Here is a 19029-nt window from a genome sequence, read left to right on the forward strand (position 1 = left end):
GAAGTCAGCAAACAAATGAACCAACAGAAGCAGAATCCAAAAATGCCCCCGTGAGCCGTAGAGGTGGCCCATCTCCACAAAACAGAGCCCAGCCAATTCTGGTTTATTCAAAACTCCATCTTGTTTCTGTATGTTGCACAGGGAAATTGTTTCTTCCACTGTTTCTCCTCGGTACTGTTAGGCTCCCCCAAACCCTTGTGCCCAGATTGGTAGACATTTGGTTTCATCCTGGTAGAGGCTCTTCTTGGACTTCTTTTGGGAAAGCTGATCAGGAGGTGAGAAGAAAACAAGTATCCCCAGTTATGCCTGGAGAATAAACTCATGGTTCATGCAGACAGCCCCCGTTGAAGAAACCCAAGGTCTTTTCTTAGAACAATAACAAGGAGATCTGCTCAGTGAATCATGACTGCGGGAAGGTGAGGCCTGGGCAGACATGGTAGGAACCATATGAGACTCAATGCTGTGACAGTTGTTTAGTTGATACCAGTTTTGGCAACTTTTCTGTCCTGGATCCTGAATGTTTGAACAATTCTTCTCCTCAAACAGAACAGCAGGGACCTGCAATAAAAAGCAACTGAGATCTGGAATCTGGGGTTCTGGGTGCAGAACTCCAGTGTCCACTCTGGGATGTGTTCTCAGTCAGCTCTTCCTTCTTTCTGTCTTTGCCACATTCCCTCAAGACAGTGGGGCTCCAGCTACCCCAAAGCACCCATCTACACTGCAGAGAAAAGACAAGCTAATTCAGAGAGAGGAGTTAGTGACTTAACGTCTCACCCCTCCCAGGTGGTATCCTAGCCACCCTAATTTCGCTTCAACAAATGTTTGCTGAGTCTCCATGCTACTCTAAGCTGGTGCTGGAGATACAAAGATGACAAGTCAGAAGCTCTGATTCTGTCGTCTAAGAGCCCAGTTAGTGGGAGAAAATAGCCATATGGAAATAATTAATTTCAAAAATATCTAAAAAGTATATGTGTGTGTGGGCTCCCTAAAAGAAAAAGGCATTAATGCTGCTTGAAGGACTTTTAGATGACCCAGGAAGAAACTATGTGTGACAACTAGAACTGAATATCAGAGGGTGGAGCCCCAGGAGCCCTGAAAGCAGGGGCTGGGACACTTGCACCCTGTGTGGGGGTACAAGACATGTTGGCAAGCCTAAGTATTTCTCCATCACAAACCAAGCTCATAAAAGCCAGTGTCTGCTTGTCCCTCCCTCACCGCAAGGTTTGAGAAAGGTTCCTGAGGACACGAAGTTACCTCCACAGGCAGGCAAGTGGCCATCTGCTGCTGCGTTTGCTGTTGCTGCACCCATGTTAACTCTCTGACTCCTGGAGTGTTGTTGATTCTGGACCAGGAAGAACACCAGGGAGCAAGTCAGGACGCCTTAGCTCCAGCTAGGCTCTGTGCCTACCTTGAAAAGACACGTAACCTTCCAGAGCCTTAGTTTCCTGTTCTTGAGTTGGATAACACCTACCCTATCAGCTGTGCAGATAAAAAAGAGATGATAAATGTGAATGCAATTAGAAAAATTACACAAGTGCCCTACAATAAAGTTTTATTAATAATTAATCAAAAGGCAATTATTGAGTATCTGCTGTACACCCAGAAGTTGGCTAGGTGCTAAATAGAGCCCATTGGCCCCATAGATTTCAAATAAAAAATCACCCCCCAATCCATTTGGTACAGAGAAATTGTCAGCATGGAGTCCAGTAAAGAAGACATTGGCCTTTGGTCAGAGAATGCTACAGTTTGTCATCGTTTAGCTGTGTAACGGTGGACAACTATCTTCACTCTTTGGAGCCTCAGTGTCCTAGTCTGTAAAATGAGGTTTTGCATTAGATTCCGTCTTTCTCCCGCCTTCCAACTGCACCATTTCACCTGGCTGTGGTGTTGGAAAGGAGCTCAGTAAACCAAGGCATACTAAAGTAGAAAAGACTATAAATAACTTAATAATGCAATGTGCTGCTTCCTTAGGGGAAAAATTAAACCAAAGGAATGAAACTCTAATGGTTGAATATCAGGTATGTACAACAGGCCAATGGTTGTATTATTTGGGAGCTGGCCTTGCTGCTATCTTCCCTTTGTTGAGTCCTGGTGGGGGAATCAAGCAGCTAGAAAGTCCCTAGAGTCTCACTCTAACGTGACTGTTACTTTATCATTGCCAGTCAGCTCTGTAGGCTTCTCGTAAAAGAAGCCTTCAGGAAAAATCTCCAAGGCAGGGTCTAGAACTACCTTATATTTGTATTCACTTTTATTCTTTAAAAAGTGCCCTCATATGCTGATCTCGTGGATCCTCACAACAAGCTCATGAGTGGTTAAGGCATTATCATTACCAACCTATTTAGTAGAGGAAGAAACAAAGGGTCTGGAGAGGTTTAAGTGGTCGACTTGACATCATTGAGGAAGACAATGACACAGCTGAAACTAGAAGTCAGGTGACTTCACTTCTGGTCTTGTCCTCTCAGTACAACCCGCAGCCAGGATAAAAATGAGTGCACGAGGGGACCCTGTAGATGTTCACTATAGGGGATTAAATACAATTAGGTTCTCAGCTAGTTGAGGTGGAAAGATCACTCTGGTATGGGAGTCTAGCCTCTTAGGTTGGCGGGGGGGTGAGGGGGGGAGGTTCAGAAAACCAAATCGTCTCTGCATGCCAACCTACCAAAAGCTGTGATACAAGTAAGAGAGAAGACAGAAATTTAAGCGAAGACCACACAGACTTCCATCTGTTGAGGCTTTATTAATTCTTCCTTATTTTTAGAATTGTTCTGTGAAGTAAGCTGGGCTCATCGAAACTTATTCAGTTACAGAATAGCCCTGAAAGACCTATGTTGGCCCTGGTGGGCCTTCTACTTTTAAAAGACTTTATTCACATGTCTAGACAGGTTAATATGAAGTTAACTGTCTTATTTCACAAGAACCAACCTGTCAACTATTTACATATTTTATTACTCCATGTATATGTTCTCAGGCTTAAGAGATTCAGGGAGGGAGGTTAACATTATTTTAAAGTGATCAAGAGGTGGACTCGTTTTTGGTTAGCAGCTGAGCTCTTAACCGCTGGGTAGCCAGGGCTCCCTCAAGAGGTCCCCCATTGCCCTGCTGCTGTTGAGTTGCTTCCTACGCATAGCAACCTATATGAACTGCCCCATAGAGTTTCCAAGGAGCACCTGGTGGATTCGAACTGCTGACCTTTTTTGGTAGCAGCTGTAGTACTTAACCACTATGCCCCAGGGTTTCCTCCGGAGGTAGAGTATCATTAAAATCACAAGTCAGTGTCTTTGGCTGGAGAATGCCTGGATGGTGCTGGCATTTGAAACCTTCTGGAATATCTTTTATGTGAAATGTGTGATAGATGTTGTCATGGATTGAATTGTGTGCCCCCCCCACATGTGTGTATTGATTTGGCTAGGCCATGGGATTTCCAGTGTTGTGTGATTGTCTAACATTTTTTCATCTGTTGTGATTTTCCTATGTTGTAAATCCTAACTCTATGATGTTAATGAGATGGGATTAATGGCAGTTATGTTAATGAGGTAGGACTCAATCTACAAGATTAGATTGTGTCTTAAGCCAATCTCTTTTGAGATGTAAAAGACATAAGCCAGCAGAGAGAAAAGGGACCTCATACCACCAAGAAAGCAGTGCTGGGAGCAGAGCATTTCCTTTGGACCAGGGGTCCCTGTGCTGAGAATCTCCTTGACTGGGGAAGATTGATGACAAGGACCTTCCCCCAGGACTGCCAGAAAGAGAAAGCCTTCCTCTAGAGCTGGCACCCTGCATTCAGACTTCTAGCATCCTAAACTGCGAGAGAATAAGTTTCTCTTTGTTAAAGCCATCTGCTTATGGTATTTGTGTTTTAGCAGCACTAGATAACTAAGACAGAAGTGTTCTATCTAAGATTTCCTTGGCCACTCATTTTCCTCTTCACCCTCTATCCCTAGTCTGTCTCCTTACCTTGGTTTCCATTGAAGCTACAGCGATTAATGAGGTTTTTTCAGCGTATAAACACGTGTGTATGTTGGCATCAGAAGAAAGGTCAGATTGGACTGAAGTCTCTCGTAAGTGGCCCTTACAAGAGTGATTAAAAAACCAAAAAGACTTTTTTATGGTTTTTTTGGAAGGAAGAGAGCAAGTACCACCATGTGCCCAAAGGGAACACTGCTTCCCACCTGAAGGAGGGTGTGCTTCCCAGCACTTGTGAGGGACTCTGGATTTAATCACCAACAGTGTAGGTGGAGAAATGTGTCCATCCCAATAACAGGACTGATCAACACCAATGCCAAGATCAGTGCCCATAGCCTAATTTTAAATACCGGATGACTTTCTTGTTACTTTCCCATGTAGCTGGTAGAGCAAAGACACTGGCAAAGCACACTTGACATAGTATATATTTCTTAAGAGGCACATCTGTGCTTTAAAAATAAAATCAAGTAAATGTTTTAAATGCACAAGTGAGCTCACTTTTCCAAAGAGTCCTTTTGCAAAATAGCGATTCCTTATCCAGTTTTTGATAAATATTTTTGCCTATTTTTAGCAAAGTGAGACATATTTCCTCACCACTACTCTGGTTTACCTTCATTCACCTCATTAGACACACCACAAACTCTTTGGGGTTAACATGCAAATTTGTTCAACTAACTACAGTTTAACCTTGATTTCAATTCTAATTTCTAAAGTGTGTTTGCACGGGAAAAGGATGTGTACTTCATGAATCCTCACGTGGGTACAAGAATCACTGGATTCTTGATGGTGAAAATCCACGTGCATTAGTGGAATGGCCTTTTGAAGAGGAGGCTAAGCTTTGGATCCATAAGCCCTGGGTTAAATCTCGGCTCCCCCACGGGTTCTGTGGCCCTGGAAAAATTGCTCAAGTTCCTTGATGCTTGGGTTCTTCAACTGCCAAATGGGACTGATCAGATCCCTGCTACTTGGTCCAGCCCTCCATGCCATGCAGAATTCTGTGAAGCAGACATCCCTGAAATCAGGCTGGCTTGTATGCCAGTGCTGACTGAGCTCTGACTTCCATGATGCAGGGCTATCCTTAGATAGTGTTCTTTGACTCCAACCGTGCAGAAATGAAGGTGCCCTGGTGGAGCAAAAATTAAGTGCTTGGCTGCTAACCGGAAGGTTAGGTGTTCGAACCCACCCAGTGGGTCTTTGGGAGAAAAGACCTGGCAATCCACTTCCTTAAAGATGACAGCCAAGAAAACCCTATGGGGGTGTTCTACTCTGTCACATGGGGTCACTATGAGTTGGAATTGACTTGCTGGCACCCAATAGCAACACAACAGCCACAAGTGGCCCCAACTATCCTTTCCTGTGAAGAAGGGGAATCATTAACTTAGGGAGAACGAATAAATGAAACCAGTTACAAAAGCAAATAGCTTTCCTGAATTCTCAGATGTAAAGCAGTTGACATAAATAAACACTAAGAAACAGAAGAGTCCCGAGAGGACAGAAAATATTTAAACAGGGGCCAGGAGGACCTGAATCACTGCACCATTGGTATTGTTTAGTGGAAAGCCCTTTTTGAGATACCTTTGCATAGCCATGGATACTGCTATTGAGAGATTTTAACAAAATGGTCAAATGTGACTGCCCCATGGGGCTCATAGCTTGAAGCCTGATTGTAAGTCAGTCTCAGAAGGACTTTCGTCTCTGTCCTGAAGCCGCTGCCCCGCTCCTCATCCGTTCAGTAAGTTCGGGCGGCATTGAGCCCCTTAGGAGAAAGTTGACATGACAATTCAGCTTGGTGGTCTTCTTGGTGATCTTAACCTCTCTGTCTCCCTCTCTTCTGGGGAGCCAAGCTCAGGAAATCAGGAACTTCCTGGGGCAGTTGACATAAGTTGGCTGGTTTCCAAATAGGGTGGGTCTTCCTGAGGGGTCTGGCCACTGATCACAGTGAAGACAGGAGCAAAGGGGAGAGGCTGCCACTGGACACCGCCAACCACTGCCCTCTGGGTGAGAGGTGAGGCTGGCCTCTAGATTAATGTTGTTCACATTCTTCATCCTGACTCATTAGAGGGCTGTAAAAGCAATTTAATGGGTTGAGAGTAGCATTTCTAAACAATTAAAGTAAATGGGAAGAGAAAATAGAGCATACCACACATGGTTAGGATAAATACTGTTTCCTAAAATTTTATTTTACATATATATGTGTGTGTGTGTGTGTATGTATAAAATATTATATACTTATATATGAGCAGTGCTGGTGGCACATCAGTTAAGCACTCAGCTGCTAACCGAGAGGTTGGAGGTTCAAACTCACCTAGTTGTTCTGCGGGAGAAAGACCTGGTGACTCCATGTCACCCAGCAGCAACAACAACATAGGTGTATATACAGGCATAAGATGTATTGAGTTGTGATATATTATATTTTTATTTTAGGATGTGGCAAAAATGTTTGAAAGTCATTACTTTTCATGACCAAGGAACAATTTCAAAACTCACAAACCACACAGGGATTTTATAAAGACACACACCTGCCCACACACAGTTAACTGCCAAAGCAACACACAAACCCGGCATGTTAATTTGCAAATATGAATAAAACCAAGCTGAACCACCTCCTCCTCAGTTTTATAAACCCAAGGCAGTCTAAGGAGTTAGAAGAGGGCTGTAACGTTCCACGGCTAAAGGCTGGAGAGACTACTGGGACCCCTTGAAAAGGGTGTAAAAGACTGCGGCTTGGTAAACCACCATTTAAAGGTGGGAGGCATTCTTGAGGCCTTTTCTGACTGACTATCCTGGAGCCAGAAAAAGAAACAGAGAAAGGGAGGGATTTAAGGGAAAAGTGAAGGTATCAAACACTGCTGCCCCAAGAACGAACCCTCAGCAAGCTGTGGAAGTGGATAACGAGGGACAAAGAAGGAAAGATCTTGCAGTCAGTGGCATTGTTTCTGTAAATTTCTAGGTGAGGCGTTCATGCCTAGATCCGTCTGCCTAAATGCTACACGCTGGACCTTGTGAACGTGGTGCACTGGAGCTGCTGATGCCGTAATTAATCTGACAAGGTATCTATACTGAAAGTGGAGAAGGGATGCTTTGCCTGGTCCAATGGGGTATGTCATTAATAATGGGATGAAACCAAGAGAAGGTAAAATTGGGCTGAATACCAAGGAAAAAAATTACCTAACAGAAAGGTCTGTTAGACACTGGAGTGGTCCCTCCAGGGGGCCAGTGGCAGGGCTGGTAGTGCTAGAACCATTTACAAGTTGGCTGCCGAAAGCCCCTGAGACTATGCTGTGGGGAACAGGACAGAGTTGACAAGAGAGTGGACAAGATGACCTCAAAGGTCGTTTCCATCTTTAGTGTCTACGATTCTGTGATCGTCGCTTTTCACAGAAGCGCTCCAGTTACGGCTACTCTCTGGGGCCTGACACACAGGAAATAATTGTTAGTAAGATACCTAGCAATGAAACACTTTTGAGGAGCCATCCGTTCCTGGCCATCATTTTCCATTCAAAACTAGGATGGAGAGAAATGAACACGATAAAGGAAACAAGGAAGACATTGGAGTTTAGTGTTCTCAAAGCCGACACTCTTATTTCAGTCTGTATTTATTCATTGAAAATATCTGATTGAATGCAGAAATAGTCTTAAAGGTTGTATTTAAATATACAGGCACTATACCATGCTAAGTTTTATGTTTCTCAACAGGTCATTTTAGTATTGAATAGACAGAGCCTATTTTTGGGGTCGTTTAACAGACGAAACAAGTTCTTGGATAAGAAGCATTGTTCCATCTGCAACATGGTTAGAACTCTTAAGCATTTGCATTTCAGAATTATTCAGGCAATAAATTACTGAGAATGTCAACCTTATGCTGAAACAGAAATGACCCACTTTGTGAGGATCCTGTGTATTTTAAATTTAACCTTGTGTCTCTTCTTTGACTAGGAACAGGAGAAAGTGAGTTAAGAATGGTAGAGTCCTGAGCTTGGTAAGCACGATGACAAAGAAACCAAAGACAGCTGTAATTTATCGATCTATGTGCGAGGAGCCCTGGTGGCGCAGTAGTTGAAGCTCCCAACTGCTAACCCAAAGGTCGGCCGTCAAACCCACTGGCCGCTCTGTGGGAAAAAGATGTGGTAGTCTGCTTCCGTAATGATTTACAGCCTTACAAATCCTATGGGGTAGTTCTACTCCGTCCTATAGTGTCGCTGTGAGTCGGAATCAGCTCTACAGTGGTGGGTTTGGTTTTGGTCTTGGTACCACGTGCTAGACATTATTCTAAGGGTTTCACATGTGTCAACTCATTTAATTTCACGCAGCAGCCCAGGAGGCAGGTGCAGCTGAGGAAACTGAGGCAAAGAGGTTAAAAATCTTGCTCCAGGTCAAAAAGCTGGTAAGGGGTAGAACTGCCCCATACAGTTTCCGAGAAGCGCGTCGTAGATTTGAACTACTGACCTTTTGGTTAGCAGTCGCGTAGCTCTTAACTACTACACCACTAGGATTTCCTGGTGAGGGGTATAGTTTGGATTTTAACAGGTGGTCTAGATCTTAGCCATTACTATGGTATTGCCTCTCCGAGTATGGAGTTTTTCTTCCCCCTGCATGAGCAATTAGGGATGCAGGGATTTTTGTCTGTCTTATTCATTGCTGGCCCCAGAGTCTAGTGCAGTTCCTGGCATGTAGTAGACGTTCAGGTTTTTACTGAAAGGATGAACGGAAGTTGTTACTGGCAATTCTGAGTTTGTCAATGTCAAACTCATGTATTCCAAATTTGTTAACTAAAGAAAAAATGCACCTCTTTGCCTCTCAATTTTCTATTCATCCCAATAACCTCTTAAATTCAAAAGTCTTTCCTCCAGGGAGCCTTCCTTGACCTCTCAGAATTGGTTAGTCGCCCTTGATATGGGTTCAAAATATCCTGCATTTTCTTGACATGGCAAATTTTCATACTTCGTTGTAATTATTTGTTTAGTTGTCATGTTCCTGGATGTACTGTAAGTTCCACAAGGAGAGGGTCTGTGCTTTGCCTACCACTGTTAACCATAGACACAGCACTGAATTGGGCATAAAAAGGGTGTCTGTGGATAGTTGTTGAATGAATGTTTGAAACAGGGTACTCTTTCCAACTTACTTTTACATTTCTAGTTGTTATTTACAAAGAACTTTAACATTCTGTACTAGTTATCTATTGCAGTATAAAAAAAACTGCATCAAAACTCAGTGGCTTAAAACAATAATAAATATTTATTAACTTTTATATTTTCTGGAGGTCATAAATTCAGGAGTTGCTTGACTGGGTGGTTCCAGCTCAGGGTCTCTTATGAAGTTGCAGTCAAGATGTGAGCTAGCACTGCTGTCATCTGAAGGCTTGACTGAGGCTGGAGGATTCACGTTCACACTCATATGACTGTTGCTGGGAAGTCTCAGTTCCACATGGGCATTTCCATAAGACTTCTTAAGTCTTCTGATGAAATGGTGGTTGACTTCACAGAGAGTAAGTGATCTAGCAGAAAAAAGCAGATGCTGCAATGTCTTTTGTGACCCAACACTGGAAGTGACACATCATCACGTCTACTCTAATCTGTTGGTCCCAATTCAGTATGGGAGGAGACTCCACAAGAACATAGTTACCCAGGGACAAGGATCACAGAGAGCCATGTAGGGGACCAATAAGCACACATACCATTTCATATCTCTTCTTCCCATCAAGTTGTGACATTTTATCCCTATTTTACAGATGGGGAAACTGAGGCTGACCTAAACTTAAATGTAGGTGTTTTCCCTCATAGTTTAGTGTTTCATCCAGGATATCATAGCTGCATGGTCAACAAAAGAAATTATGTACAACTTCGAGAAAACCCAAGATATAAAAATCTAAATACCAAATTAGAAGGATTATTTCCATTATAAAAGGATTCAGCACACCACAGGATTTTTTAAATGCCATTCAAAGTGATTCAATTTATCAAAAAACAAGACTTAATGTGAATTTTCAGAGACACATTTATTAGGTAATGAGAAATATACATTTGAAAATGTACTTGTGTTGGGAACACACAATCATACTAGACTGTGAGTTTCTTGAAGGCAGGGACGAAGTCTTGCTGACAGCTGTAGCTTTAATACCAAGCCCAGAGCTGAGCTCAGAGGAAGCTTTCAAGGAAAGTTTATTAAATGAATATGGAAAAACAGCTGTAGCTACAGCTTCTTAAGGATATTTTTGTAAATGAAAAGTTGGCATACTATTTTTAGAAGATATTTTATTCTTATTTTGTATCCAAGTGCCTGACCCCTACTGAGCTATATGTTACTAGACTACCTACAGCTTGTTTAGATATCAGTACCAGCCTGAAGAAACGTGTTGTGAATTTTTTTATCCCTGCTGAGTTACAAGATTGAGAAACTGACAGATGTATAATGAAAACAAAGAAAAAAGTAAAAGGAAAAAAAATCTCATTGAAAGAATGGATAAAAGACCTGGTGCTCTGAACATGCAGGTAAGTAAAATGACGTTTGTTTGTAGACCAGTTAACCAACCAAACCAATACTCTAAACCTGAACAAAATCGTTTCCATTGGGAAAAAAGAAAGTACTCAGGAATTTAAAATAGATATGTAAACAAATAAAAATACACTAGGGCTCCAGATTGAGATGGTGATGTGAGCAGTTCTATGTTTCTGTGCCTCTGTAAACAAAAACCCGTTGCCTTCGAGTCAATTCTGACCTATAGCGACACTGAGGGTTTCCAAGGCTGTAAATCTTTATGGAAGCAGACAGCCACATATTTCTCCCGCAGAGCAGCTGGTGGGTTGAACGACTGACCTTTCAGTTAGCAGCCAAGCACTTAACCACCATGCCACCAGCGCTCCTAAAAAACAGAATAAACCGTTGAGTAGATTCCAACTCATAGCAACGCTGTAGGATAGAAAAGAACTGTCCCATAGGGCTTCCAAGGAGCAGCTGGTGGATTCGAATTGCCAACCTTTTGTTTAGTAGCTGAGCTCATAACCAGTGCACCACCAGGGCTCCAAACAAACAAACAAAAAAACCCACCAAAAAACAGAATAGGAGAGAAAAATTCCTAACTTATTTTACGAGGCATGCAATACCCTGATACCAAAGTTAGATAAAGACACCACAAGAAAAGCAAATTACAAACCAATATCCCTTATGAACATAAACAAAAAAACCAAACCCAGTGCGGTTGAGTTGATTCCGACTCATAGCGACCCTATAGGACAGAGCAGAACTGCCCCATAGAGTTTCCAAGGAGCGCCTGGTGGATTTGAACTGCCAACCCTTTAGTTAGCAGCCTTAGCACTTAGCCACTACGCCACCAGGGTTTCCCTTATGAATATAGATGCTAAAATTCCCAGCAAAACACTAGCAAACCGAATCCAACAGCGCGTTCATCATGTGTGGCTTTCTCAGTTCCCCTATATACTTTCGAATGCCCTAATTATTCAAAGAAACTCTTTCCCTGGCTTCTCCTCTCAGCCCTTCACCTTCAATTGTTTGCCTCAATGGCACTCTTTAGCCCCAGGTGGCTACAGGTGGTTACAGTTTGGGGGCATGACCTGCCACTTTTCTGCCTGTATTTACTTGCAGATAGGCCAACCAGAGAAGAGCATCTTCCTTCAGTCCTTCCCACAGTGCTCAGGTTGGAACAAACAACAATGTATAAGGGACGTTTGCTCTGGGGCCACAGAGCAGGATCCTTCTGATTGCTGCTCACCTTTAAGATGACCACCAAGCCAGCGAGGGGGTGGAGTGAGACGAGTAGAAAACCAAAGCTTTCCAATGGTTATGATACCACTTTGTTTTCTGGTTCAGTATTTACTTATTTGCTGTAACTTTTTGACTAATTTTGACAGCTCTAACAAAATTGGTTCTGCCAGTTTCAGCCTTTTATTTATATTTTTTAGCCCTGGTGGCACAGTGGTCAAGAGCTTGGCTGCTAACCAAAAGGTAAAGATTTACAGCCTTGGAAATACTGGGGCAGTTCTACTCTGTCCTATAGGGTTGCCATAAGTCAGAATCGACTCAACAGCAGTGGTTTTTGTTGTTGTTTTTTTCTGTTTTTTAAAGAGTTAGAAAAGGACTGGTATTAATTCTTCTTTAAATGTTTGGTAGGATTCACCAGTGGAGCCATCTGGACCTAGACTTTTCTTTTTTGGGAGGTTTTTGATTACTGATTCAATCCGTTCACTTGTTATAGCTCTGTTGAGATTTTCTCTTTTTTCTTGATTCAGTTTAGGTAATTGGTGTGCTTCTAGGAATTTTCCCGTTTCATCTAGATTATCTAATTTTTTTGTATATGATTGTGCCTAATATTCTCTTATAATCCTTTTTAGTTCTGTATGATCAGTACTTGGGCATGCCTGACCCAAGCCATAATATTTTCAATTGCCTCATATGCATGTGAAAGCTGGACAATGAGTAAGGACGAATATAATGAATGATAATAAAGAAAACTGGTAATAAATAAGAATTGATGTATTTGAACTATGGTGTTGGTGAAGAATATTGAATATATCATGGACTACCAGAAGAAGAAACAAGTCTGTCCTGCAAGAAGTTCAGACGGAGTGCTCTTTGGAAGCAAGGATGGCGAGACTTTGTCTCACTTACTTTGGACAAGTTATCAGGAGGGACCAGTCCCTAGAGAAGGACATCATGCTTGGTAAAGTAGATGGTCAGCAGAAAAGAGGAAGACCCTCAAAGAGATGGATTGACACAGTGGCTGCAACAAGGGGCTCGAGCAAAGCAACCATTGTGAGGTTGGCACAGGACTAGGCAGTGTTTTGTTCTGTTGTACATAGGGTCGCTATGAGTCTGAACCAATTCCATGGCACCAAACAACAACAACAACAATGATCAGTAGTAATCTGCCCACATTAATTTATAATTTTAGTTAATTTTGTCTTCTCTCTCTCTCTGTCCGTCTAGCTAAAGGTTTGCTCATTTTATTTTTCTTTTCAAAGAACTAAATTTTAGTTTTGTTGATTTCTCTATTTTCTTTTTCTATTCTCTGCTCTAATTATCATTATTTCCTTCCTCCTGGTGGTTTTGGGCTTTGTTTGCTCTACATTTGCTATTTTCTGAAGCTGTAAAATTTTAGATTATTAGTTTGAAATCGTTCTTATTTTTTAATGTAGGTGTTTACCACTATAAACTTTCCTCTGAGTACTGCCTTTGCTATGTCCCACAAGTTTTGCCGTATTGTGCTTTCATTTGCATTCATCTCTAAGTACTTCCTAATTTCTCTTCTGATTTCTTCTTCGACCCTTTAGTTGTTTAATTGTATGTGGTTTAATTTTCAGATATTTGTGGAATTTCCAGTTTCCATTCTGTTATCGATTTTTAGTTTCATTCTATTATTGCCAGAGATATTGCCAGAGAAGATGATTTCAATCTTTTAAAATGTGTTAGGACTTGTTTTATCACCTAGTGTATAGCCTACCCCAGAGAATAATCCGCGTGCGGCGAGGAGTGTGTATTCTGCTGTCGCTGGGTGATTGTTGTCGGCTGCCGTCGAGTCCTCTCTGAGCTATGCTGTATGTCCGTTAGACCTAGTTGGTTTATAGTGTTGCTCGAGCTCTCTATGTCCTTATCGATCTTCTGTCTAGATGTCCTATCAGTTATTGAAAGTGATGTATTGAGGTCTCCAACCATCATTGTGGAACTTCTTCTTCCTTCCATTCTGTCAACATTTGTTTTGTATGTATTCAGAATTGTTACATCTTCTTGATGAATTGGCCCTTTTATCATATATTTCTCTTCTTTGTCTCTTATAATAGTCTTTAACTTAAAGTTTATTTTTTTTCTGATATTAATATAACCATCCGGTGGCTCTTTTGGTTGCTATTTGCATGGGATATTTTATCCTAAATGCAACACAATAATCTAGAAGAAAACAAAGGTCCCTTTTGAAAATTAGGAAATCCTGGTGGCATAGTGGTTAAGTGCTACAGCTGCTAACCAAAAAAGGTCGGCAGTTCAAATCCACCAGGTGCTCCTTGGGAACTCTATGGGTCAGTTCTACTCTGTCCTATAGGGTCTCTATGAGTCTGAAATCGACTCGTTGGCAATAAGTTTGAAAGTTAAAGATTTAAGTTGGACTGGTCATGCAGCTGTTACTAGCAGAGAGGGCAAGAGCCTGGATCTTCTGCTGACTCCACAGGACTACTGTCTTCGGCTCTCTACTGGTGCGTATTCACAGAAGCCAGGGTGCTCCTGTCTTTTCTCTTAATCAGTTGACTGTCGACATTAAAACTAACTCAGAAGGGAGTTAAGGTGGGCATGGAATCAGAGTGGGCATATATGTATTTAATTTTCTGTTTACATCCAAAAGTGGTTCTCAACATTTTGACTGGTAAATTGGCTTACTTAAAGTCTAGATAACAAGTCAAAGAGACAGTGAGTAACCAAAGATACCACTCTCTAAAGAGGTACTTTTAGTTAAAAAAAAAAAAAAATTATGTGTGTGTAGACCATGTGTGTTAACGAGGGTTGACAGAGCCCCTTAAAAATAATAAAAAAAAATATTCGGTCAGTTTTTTTGAGCCTAACTAACCTTTTATGAGTCTATGTGCAATAATATTGTGCCTCTGCATTTAAAAGCTAAATAAAAATAAAATAGATTGTGTGCATTTTTGTATTGTCTCTATCCTCTCTACTTTCAAGAATAATTCATATCAATAGCTTTAACTTCACAAAATCGTTTCTGTTTATCGAAATTGGCTTTATATAAAACTTTTCCTAATGATTCTATAAAATGTTCTTGGACAGCCATAAAAAAGTTACCAAATAATGAGTCAAAGACATTATATGAAGATGATGTTAACTTGGTGGCCAGGTCTGTGGATTCCTCAAGATACATTAGGTGTACTTTTGCAACTATTTTAGAACTGGAAGACACTTGGAAGCACTTTCCTATCATCAGCTCCTTTATCTAAGATAGACCAAGGAATATATTTTATTTCAGAGAATGTGTTTTTTTCTATATGCAAAACATTCAGAATTTAGCTCTTACTCAGCTTCCTTTGAGAATTTAGCTCTTACTCACCTTCCTTTGCCGACCATATTTTCAATGCCTAAGAGAGCTAGCCTGCAATACCTGACTCTACCATTAGGTGCTGCTCTTTAACATATGATATTTAACAGTGATTTTTTTTTTTTTTTTTAAACTAACTTGAGAGAAGCATCCATGCTTTTTTTATTTTGCATATTAGGCTTTTGATAAGCTTCCATTTGAAGAAATATTTGCTCTTCTAAACAAATTGGAAGCCATAGCCCTAGCCTGAAAATTTTTCGTTTGATACTTAAATCTTTGTAAAATAAATTAGTGAGCCATACAAGTGATGTTATAAGGCTTCAATTTTACAGAATAAGTTTGTTTCAAAGAGCAAAGATATTATGCTTACAAGACAATATATTATGTATATTGAAAATGAGTAACCTGGGGGTATCCTTGAAATAAAATTTTTGTTGTTCAAATTTTTAGTCTCTTCTTTCTAATTAAACTAGAAATATCCTGGACATTTTGCTTTCACTGGTAACCACATACATTTTCCAAAAGCCATTACATTTTCTGGAAGGAGTGAAAATACTATGCTTTTTGTTTTTTTAAACAAAGTAACAGAAAGAATTTTAGATAAGAAAGAACTTTTACTGAAAGGACGGCATTCTTCATCTTTGTACTTCTGTATCAGACTAGGGATTAATGATTTCGGCAGCAGCCGTTGCTTTTTTGGGCACATACACAATAGATCTGAGGCAATGATTCAATGCTGAAATGGTCTCATGTTCCATGAAAACTTGAAGAAGGATATCAGAGAGACTCAACACAATGTTTTGTAACAATAAGCAGCCAACAGCCCCTAGCAGAAGCTGTGGGACTTGCAGGTTAACTCTGGGTATCCCATTATGTCTACTAGCCCATCTATGTAAGTTCCTGGAAAGCTAGCTGGGTAGGGGAAGACAAGAGTTAAACCCAGGGTGGGAGAAGAAGGTATAATAAAAATCATAAAAAACCATAGAGCTCACCACATTTCAGCTTAGAGATTCTTACATTTAAGTACGAAGGTTATCTTTACAGGAGGTTCCCCCCCTATTCTTTACTTTTTTCTTTCTTTGTTAAAAAAAATGTGCTGATTTCAGAAAATTGTTTCCTGTGAATGAAACTCTTCACTTTCAGGTTGATATGCTGTGACGTATGAAAATTTTCAAATACCTGTTACGGTTCAGCTCTCACTTAGCAAGGGCTGTGTTTGTCAGGTGGTGACTGAAATTATAAATCAGTGTTCTTCGACCTGGAATTTCCTACAGTGAAGCAAATCGCGGCAAACATCAGCTTTAAGAATAAAACAATATGAAGCAAGCAGTAATAACAATATATACATTTATGTGAAAACTTGACAGGCAGATTTAGTGCTCTGCCCTGTGTGTTTCTTAGCAGTCTCTCTGACTTTCTGAACACTAACTTTTTTGTCCTATATCGTCACTGTTATCAAAGATACAGGACATTAATAGATCTCCTCTCTCAGGTGACAATATCGTGCTGTGAGGCTGAGGTAAATTTTCAGACCTCCATAGTCATCCTCCCTTCTGAGTTAAGAGTTTTATCAGAAATAAATGCAGGGTCTCTGGGTGGCTCAGACTGTTAAGCACTTGGCTACTAACTGAAAGGTTGGTGGTTCGAGCTCATTCAGAGATGCCTGGGAAGAAAGTCCTGGGGATCTGCTTCCAAAAGGGTCAGTGGAATGAAAAACTGGGGCTACGCTAAGTTTCCCCCATGTATCGTCGTTAGGTGCCACGGAGTTGATTTTGACTCGCAGCAACCCCACGTGACAGAGTGGAATTTTGACTCGCAGCAACCCCACGTGACAGAGTGGAAATTCCCCATAGTGTGTTTTCAGCTGTAATCTTTCTGGGAGCAGATTGCCAGGTCTTCCTTACAAGGAGCCACTTGGTAGGTTTGCAACACCAACTCTTTTGTTAGTAGCCAAGCGCTTAACTGTTGCACCAGCAGGGCTCCTTAGAGTTGCCTCAAAGAACTCCTAATTTTTGGCTGACCAACCAAGAGTTATTCTTTCTTCAATATCAACATCCTTCTGGAGGGATCAGGAAAATTCCTGAAATTGCCAGCCTAGGATCTCTTGAGAAATGGGATAATAGTGCCTCTGATGGGGTGGATAGAGCCCTCCTGGAAGAGGAGAAAGATAGCCTGGCAGAAGACTTCAGGTTTTGTGGCCTCCTCACCTGGATGTGGGCTTTGAGTGGGGGGGGGTTGTGCCTGGACAGGACAATCGCGCTGTTATTCCCCCATCCACCCCCTCACACCATGTGTCTAAGGCTGCTTTGGGATTGACTGAATTTTTCTTCCTCATAAATCGAGCTGCCTTTGGGAACGTGGCCCTGCTGGTCATTGTGTGGTGCTTGAATCTATGTCATCCCACACTAGAGGCTTTTTTCTTTCTTTGGTTGTTATTGCCAGCTCGCTTTCGTTCATTCTGTGTTGTATTCTCAGCTAGGGATAAAATACGGTTTATGCTCACTGGCTTGAAGGGAATTATTCACCAGAGGTTGAACCCCTTGGGGATAGTTTACCGACACAGGAATTAAAATGAGCTCCACGTCCCTTGGGAGTACCCTGCGCATTTCAAAGATAGGGTGGGGGCCCCCATGTACCTCCCAGCCGAGTGGAGAGCTTTTCTAGAACGACTCCCGCCCCTGCAAGACAGGCGGCATGTCCTGTGCCCTCAGTGGGAGAGGGTGCCTCGGGCACAGGCAAGTCTGAATGCGAGCCAAGTGGCCACTTTGGTTCTGGCTGACAGAGAAAGCAGGGCAGATCCACGGACAGCCCTCAAGAGCTGCCCAACGCTGGCTGAACTACTCGAGGTGAGAGCCCTGAGAAAGCTGGGCAGAACCAGCGGTTATCAGCCACCCTGCTGAGATTTCCTCTCCCTTTTCCTCCTCCTGTCCCATCACATCCTGCTTTCCCTTGGAGCCCCGTTTGCACCCCAGCTTTGCTGCAAAGGCCTCCCAGGCCTTCTCTACAGGGGAGCAGTGGTCACGTTGTCCTGTGGGCCTAAGGGCTTTCCTGCTGGCACACCCGAAGAAGTGCTAGGTACTGTCACGTGCCTACCCAGATTGGGGAGCAAACAACTGACTTTCAAATGATGCAGGCAGGCCTTGGTGCAGGGCCCTGAAAGTGAGAGGCTCCTTCGCTGTCCTCTTGAGCAGGCTGCTCGTCTCTCAAGTGGATGCCACTGGACTGCTTTTCCCTGGGGGATGAGAGAGAAGGAGCCGGGAGGGGCAGCAATGTACTTCGAGGGCACTTTGGAATCCAGAGCACTCAGCGCTAAAGGCCTCAACCAAACCAGCTGCTGTGGAATTGAGTCCAACTCATGGCAAAGCCATGTGTTGGGGACTAGAACTGTGCTCTGTAGAGTTTTCAAGGCTGTGACTTTTGGAAGCAGATTGCCAGGCCTTTTTTACGAGGCAGTTTTGGGTGGTATTGAATCATCAACCTTTTAGTAGTGGAGCACTTAACAATTTGCATTGCCCAGGGCCTCCACTAAGGGCCCACTCATGGGTATATCCACAAGGACTCTGCTTTTTTTCTTCTTAAGAGCGTGTTGAAATGGAAGTGACAGGGACTTTATCATGGGGAAAATTTGAATCTATTCTCAATTATTAAAACTAAATAATTTTTCTTCAAATCCTAAATTACTCTGAGCAACAAATTAACTGTGATGTATATCACACTTGGTTGTGGTGGTGTTATTCCGACTCATAGTGACCCTATGTACAACAGAATGAAACACTGTCCGGCCCTGCGCCGTTCTCACAATCGTCGTTATGCTTGAGCCCATTGTTGCAGCCACTGTGTCAATCCATCTCGAAGAGGGCCCTCCTCTTTTTCACTGACATATCTGTTTTACCAAGCATGAAGCCCTTCTCTAGGGACTGGTCCCTCCTGATAACATGTCCGAAGTATGTGAGACAAAGTCTTGCCATCTTTGCTTCTAAGGAGATTTCTGGCTGTACTTCTTCCAAGACAGCTTTGTC

The sequence above is a fragment of the Loxodonta africana genome, chromosome 26 (genome assembly GCF_030014295.1).
Source record: "Loxodonta africana isolate mLoxAfr1 chromosome 26, mLoxAfr1.hap2, whole genome shotgun sequence".
Lineage (NCBI taxonomy): Eukaryota > Metazoa > Chordata > Mammalia > Proboscidea > Elephantidae > Loxodonta > Loxodonta africana.